Below are 7500 nucleotides of genomic sequence, written 5' to 3'. Positions count from 1 at the left end.
AAGTCAAATCTGACTGAAGGCAATCTCATTTCTTTCCATAAAGCTTGGAACAAGTGTGTATCTACCCTCAGGAGAGCCAGGAAAAACATCTTTCCAATCTCACGTCTGAATTTGCAAACTCCTCCCTGAATTGGCAAATCCCTCCTCCAAATCCTGGTGGCATCTTGTTCAGTCTGTTTCGAGTGTGTGTTCCCCCTCCATGCCCTCCCTTACCACAATGGTTGCACAGCTGACACTGTACATGAAAAGGCTGAATGTCTAAACTCCGTGTCTGCTTCTAAATCTTGTGTCTGAAACCCATCACTTTCTGTACCCACCTTGCCCAGCCACACCAAGCTATTCCTGGATTCTGTATCCTTTTCTCCTGTCAAGGTGGAGAGTTTGCTGTCAAACCTCGACTCAGATACTGCAACTCGTCCAAACGGCATCAGCCCACGTGTGTTAAAAACCTGATCTGCTGTTCTTGCTCACCCTCTTTCTGTTCTATTCACCCTCTCATTCACTCAAGGTCATCTGCCATCTGCTTGGAAATCAGCTAACATTACCACTCCACATAAAAACAGGTGCAAAAACTGATCCCTGCACCTCCAGACCAATCAGCCTTCTCCCAATCATCAGCAAGGTTATGGAATCCATCATCGCTTCTGACCTCAAATCTTTCCTCTTCTCCAATGGCTTGATTTCCGATCATCAGTTTGGGTTCAGACTCGGTCACTCTTTCCTGGACAGGCTGCTTCTGCTCTCCCAACAATGGATGGAGGTCCTCAATGCCAGACATGAAATCAGAGCCATATCCTCAGACATATCGTGAGCTTGCAATATGGTCTGGCACCCTGCCCTGCTCGATACATGGACCCATCCAGATCACATTCAAAGGTCTGGGACTATACATGGACCCGTCCAGATCATATTTGTAGGACTGACCATACGTGGACCCATCCGGATCATATTTGAAGGACTGGACACCATACGTGGACCCATCCGGATCATAGTTGAAGTACTCGACTATACTTTTACCCGTCCAGATCATATTCGAAGGACTGGACGACATGTGAACCCGTCCAGATCATATTCGAAGGAGTGGACCGATCGATGGACCCATTACAAATCATATTCAATGGATAATACAACACATGGACCCGTCCAGGTTTCATTTGAAGGGCAGTACATGGTGAACCCGTGCGATTGTGTGAGTGGTAAAAATGACCTCGGCGATGATTTTGCAGCTCATCAGTTCCATAATGTGAACGCGATGTACAGGAAAAGCATCAAATAAACACCGTAGCTCCTTTGCCTGAGCATAAGCTGCTTTTAAATGATGACCTTTCACATGACCACGTGGCAACTTCATTTCCTTTTTCATCTTAACGAGGTTCGGCGGTTTGTTTTGGGACCGGGAGGGCTTTTTCTGGGTGAAAGCAGTTGTAGCTTTAATCGCGTTCAAAACGAGCAAGATTTCATTTTCATTAATCATTAACCAAGCACTGCCACCCATTGTCTGTTTAATTAGGCAGGATAAGGTCATAAAGGGATTCCTTAAGAACATTCTCTCATAATGCGAATGTTGCGTCCTGCCTCCTGCTGCCCATCCAGCATGGCTGGGAAGGCTTTGAAATCCCAGGGAATGAGGAGGGTCTGGGGTGGAAGGGTTTCAGGGGTGGGGGGCAGGGGCGAGAGACGTAAATAAAGCATTGTGGGGGGAATGATGGTGCTCATGGGCGGTTTTGATACAAAACGTGTTATTTTATTCCATGTTTAATTATTCGCACCAGCTTGTTCCATTTGTTGAAGATCGTCCCCATTTTTGTGGTTTATTGAGCGGAGCACATCTCGGAGGAGCTCTTATGCCATGATGGTCCGGTTGGCCTTCTTACTTTAGGTTGAGATTGAGGTTGAGTACTCTACTCCAGACTCAGATTCTGGTGTTCCAGTGATCTATTTCGTCTGGCCGGATGGCCTAGACCCTAGAGGTATGCACACTTACCTCGAGGTTTTGTTAACCTGGGCTTTAAGACACAGCTATAAGCTGCCATCCCGGTTTTTCACGTGCACGGTCATTCATCGGTGTGTACCATTTCTCGCATGAATGCGAAGCTTGGCGTCTCGTCTGCCGGCATTAGTCCGTGGACGTTGAATATCCCATGGTGTCCTTCGCAAAGAGGAGGCGAGTTGACGGTGGCACCATGAACAAATTACAAATTTCTGCCACTCTCACTTGAAGACCACTGCGTGGGAGTGGTGACCCTTCTAGGATTGTACCCTTACCCATCGCTTCTGACATCAAATCTTTCCTCTTCTCCAATGGCTTGATTTCTGATCATCAACTTGGGTTCAGACTCGGTTGACGAGAAAGACGTCCCAGCATTCGGGTGAATTATTTCAACTTTGAGCGCTGTCAGTTTGTTGCACGTCTGTGCTGATGCGCTTTAGCAATGATAATTATCAATCAATTCCCATCCTGGGAATGCACTAGGTGTATTGCCATTACCTTCTTCACTCATTTACACTACTGGGTCAAATTATATGGACCTGCTTCGAGAAATAGAATTTTCATTCCTCTGCAATAAAAAAAATTCAATTTTGTTGATTCCTCAGAGTGCACGACAAACTAGTCCGTCGAACACCTTACCCTGCATAGTCTTGAGAAACAACGATATGGGAGGGGTCTGCGAGCGGCAAATTTGATTGGTCGGGATGCCGTAAAATGCCATCATGGTTGGTTCACGTTCTGCTAAACACAAGGGTTTTTTAAGTGCAAAAAGGCGATTTGTGTTCTCCAGCGTTCAATTATCAACTAGAAGGGCACTCGGTAGAGCGCATACCTCCGCCACGTAATGCCTGATCCTCCAGAACATCTCGGGCTTAATACATTTTTGAAATATGCGAGATATTGTTTTTGCCACTCTGTCAATGGTGAAGAATCACTTTAAAAATTAAATAACTCTCATATCCAGATACAGATTCCGATCTTCACCAAAATCGAAGCAACTTGTTGTGGTCACACACTCAATGTGTCCACCAAGTTTCATCCGAATTCGTCGACAACTTTTTGAGATATCCTGCACACAGAGACAGACAGACAGACAGAAAACAGTGAAAACATAATCCCCTTCACCTTTGGTTTCAGAGGTAATGAAGCTGAAATAAAATGAAGATTTTAAATGTTGTAAAAAAAAAAAACAAATTCGGAAGTTTACCACCGTTGATGCAGTGTCTTTTACATCACCTTATTTAACAGTTACATTAGTTATTGGTGCCTGTTGTTTGTGTCCTTCATGGCATCCCTAAAAACAGTAAGTTTCCTCTTTGGAAAGATTTTCAATTTTGTTTCACTGCGAGACACAGACAGACAGACAGACAGACAGACAGACAGACTTAAAACAAAAAACTCCTTGCTCCTCCCTGCACATGTGCGCTCGAGACGAGATTCCGTACAATTTGTCAAATTCAGAGCCAAGCTCTGCTAAACTGCATGTTCATGTTCCGATTTCTGTTCAAAATGTAACATTCATTTGAAATCACATTGTCCCTCGATCATAAACTGATGTCTGAAGACAGACAGACAGACAAACAGATAGACAGATAGACAGACCTAAAACAAAAAACTCCTCCTTGCTCCTCCCTGCACATGTGCGCTCGAGCCAACATTCCGTACAATTTGTCAAATTCAGAGCCAAGCTCTGCTAAACTGCATGTTCATGTTCCGATTTCTGTTCAAAATGTAACATTCATTTGAAATCACGTTGTCCCTCGATCATAAACTGATGTCTGAAGACAGACAGACAGACAAACAGATAGACAGATAGACAGACCGATAGACAAATAAAAGCAATTGCTTAACCTCGCCTTTCGCTTAGTGTGTGTGGGGTAAATATCCAGATTTTTGTTGATCCCAGGACATGTCCATGTAGATTGTGGGGTCTCAGAGATCCTATCAGGCAGAGGGTGAGTATATTTTCACAAAATAAATGGGTTCATTGGAGGTTCCCAGTCCGAGTCCATTTAAAATATTGAGCTCATGCTCTCTTTGGTGTTCCTGTCTTTGGGTCATTCTACCTCAGTTCACCCAAGGGTTGTAACCCAACCCCCTCAGAATTGGCTAATTTTTTGCATGTATGTTACATGTGATAGTCTATGTTCACATACAAAATTTTAGCTAAATCGGACAAGGGGTTGACGAGATATGACTTTGAGAACTTTTGACCTTTTCGACTAATGTCGCGTTTCCACCAAAATTCAAATCCTCATATCTCAGCAACCCCTTGCCCTATCTCAATTATTTTAGTGTCGTTGGAAAGGTAATTGTCCATAGAATGCAAATCCAGCATCGGTTCGTCGATCTAGTTAAGTTAGGGGTGGATTATTCTTGGACATGATATTTGACCTTGAAGACCTCGTGACCTTGACCTGACCTTGCATGAAAATGAAAGTTCATACTGTCTATTATAACATATCAAAAAACTGGAGGGGTAGTATTTTTTTGTTCACAAGATATTTTCGGCCAAAGTTCAAAGGTCGTAAAAATGCAACCAAATCATGACGTATAAAGACATTTGATGGATGCGCGGGACAATATAAAAATAAGTATAATTTTTTGAACCTGTGCTTTCATTTGGAGGACTTTGGAATCAATGCTGAGTGGAACTTTTTTGCCACTTCACATGGCAAAAGTGCATGTGACGGGTTAGGCGGAACTGTAAAGAGGTTATTAACAAAAGCTAGCCTCCAATGCCCATACGCAGATGCGATCCAAACTTCCGATGCTATCATTAAATTTTGCACGGAAAATATTCCAGGAATTCACTTCATCAATGTACAGCCTGGTATTGTTGAGGATTACGAACTGAAATTGAAACAAAGACGGGAAAATGCGAAGACAATCGCCGGTACTCAAAAATTTCATCGATTTGTTCCATTATCAAAATCGAGTATAAAAGCATTCAAACTGAGCAAACAAGAAGAAGAACCCAAAACTGTACGTGCGGCGAGAGTCGATGGCGAAACTGATGAGGTCGATGATGAATCAGGACTAGAGTTTGAAATCAGTAAGCAAAACTATGTTTGTGCTATCTATGACGAAAATCCATGGATTGGACTTGTGGAGGATATTTCTGATGAGTATGGTGACTATTACATCAATTTCATGCATCCTCACGGTCCTACTAAATATCTCAATTGGCCACTGGATGTGGACAGATGTTGCATTGAAGATTCAGACATTCTGTGTGTGACCGATCCACCATTAGTTGTCGGTTCTGGAATAAGAATTCGTTGTAAAATTAGTGACCAAGATAGTGCTAAAATAACCAGTTTATGTAGAAAGTGGCAAACCCGTGAAGATTTATCTATGATATCTCGTGACTTGAACATGGTTTCCTTCCCCTCGAGAAAACGATTATTTAGCAAAACAAAAATTAATAATTGAGACTAAACTTATCTATCTTGGATAAAATTGCATTCATGAATTTTTTGTATGATTCTGTGTTATATTCATATTTTAATTTGCTTGTTTTAGATTGTGATAATATTTTGTCTTGACAAAATGAACGAATGAATCAAAAAATGTATGATTTTTTTTCATTTATTTCAGTAGCAATTAGTCTTGAGGTTATGGTGTCATGTTTTGGTTGCGATTTCTGTATTTGGTTGTGATGCCTTGAACTTTGACAAGGCAGATTCATCGATGCAGGTCCGGACTTTTTTGTTGTTTTCTCGGTATTTCAAAAAAGTAGGATTTTACGTACGAATTCGTCTTTTTTGCAGACGAATTCCTACGTTTTAAGGTTTTTGTTCTCTAGAAAAAAAATCCCTGATGGAATTTATTATCCCGCCCCCCGGAGGGAGGGAGCGGGATATTGTAATCGTCCGGTTTGTTTGTCTGTTCGTTTGTCTGTTAGCAACTTTACGGCAAAACGGCTTTAGCAAACAATATCAAATTTAATCCACAGGTGGGCAATGAACCTTGGGCGACCCCATTAACTTTTGGGTCCAATTGGATCAAAGGTCAAGGTCCCAAAAAGATCAAAATCGTTTTTCGCTCATAACTTCATCAAAAATGATCTGATTTACTTCAAACTAAGCTTATAGTGAACCTTATTCTACTTGTCACTTATAATCCTACCCATTCCAACAGTGAAAAATGCATATTTGTGAAGATTGGTAGGGTCCGAAGTTTTGGGGGTCATGGTCATCGGTCAAAATTACATATTTTCCATTATAAATCAAAAAAGGTTAGGAATATGCGTGTTTACTCTGGAAGACATATATCAAGTCCTTTATTGGCTTTCATTTGACACCATGACCTTTGACCTTACGTGGCCTTGAAAGGTCAAAATCATTTTACGGTCATAACTTCGTCAAAAATGGTTTAATTGACCTCAAACTAAGACTAAAATATTTCTTATTCTATTTCTTATAATCAACATTCAGGTTAAGGATGTATCAAATTTAAATTGAGATAATTAAGATAGGGCAAGGGGTTGCTGAGATATGAGGATTTGAATTTTGGTGGAAATGCGACATTACTCAAAAAGGTCAAAAGTTCTCAAGGTCATATCTCGTCAACCCCGAGTCCGATTTAGCTAAAATTTTGTATGTGAACATAGACTATCATATGTAACATACATGCAAAAAAATAGCCAAATCTGAGGGGGTCAGGTTACAATTTTTTTTCTGGGTGATTTGAGGTGGAATGACCCTCTGAGCAGTTCGCTCATCATGCTGGGATTCCAGGTTCAAAACCCATATCCTGAGCCGGTGTGTCCGTTGTCGACCGGTGTCCGTGTATTTCACTTAAAATCACACCGTTGTCTTCTAATATCCATGAGCTGAAGATCATTGTGAAAACATTTTTTAAAACCCAAGTGTATGTAAACTCAAACAACTCCCTAATAGGATATGCCTGAAAACCTGAGCAGTTGCTTTATCTTTATTACATCCCTTGTCCAACTGAAGACGGACACCCTCACGATTCGCAGATAAGGACCATTTGCATAACCAGTGTGGCATCTTTTATCGGAGGGTGCATTAAGCCGGCCGTCGTGTGCTTGCATTCACTAGTGGTTGTCAAATGTTCAGCTCCCTTTCAAAAAGAGTAGGCATTTGTGTGCCACCTTCGTAGTCAAACTCCTTGCCTCGGTAAAATATGACGAAGCTTTTTGGGTCACCTTTACCACCATTAATTGTTTGCTGTGCAACCTCATTGTTGAATGTTGTAGTTCCTAGGGAGGTAGTTGAGTGTGTTCAAGTCGAGCTCATCTCCGAGTCCCAAGGATACGTGACAGATGTTTGACCATCTCCAACCGAGTTTTGAATAATTTTGTTTGATTGCTCATTGTGACATCACCTGTGTCACCTGTGTGATATTTTAATCCCCCGCCCACCACAGCCAGACACCGTGATAGACTAATTTTGGGTTGAAACCCTTCACTCGGCGAAAATGCGGACATCATGGTTTGGGGCACATCCTCGTGTGACGCAACGTGATTTTGGCTCATGGGT

The 7500-nt window shown here is 41.8% G+C and overlaps 1 protein-coding gene across 12 annotated transcripts in view; it reads left to right on the top strand.

The window, feature by feature from the left end:
* The window catches only part of LOC147025667 (transcription factor Sox-6-like), a 385785-nt gene that overhangs the window by 239115 nt on the left and 139170 nt on the right, over window positions 1-7500 (top strand). The gene's annotated exons all lie outside the window — the stretch shown is intronic.

This window comes from Eptatretus burgeri, chromosome 6, assembly GCF_056783735.1.
Source record: "Eptatretus burgeri isolate ZD-2024b chromosome 6, Ebu_testis_v1, whole genome shotgun sequence".
Classification (NCBI taxonomy): Eukaryota; Metazoa; Chordata; class Myxini; order Myxiniformes; family Myxinidae; genus Eptatretus; species Eptatretus burgeri.
The sequence above is the reverse complement of the archived record's forward strand: the minus strand, read 5'-3'. Positions and strand labels throughout refer to the sequence as shown.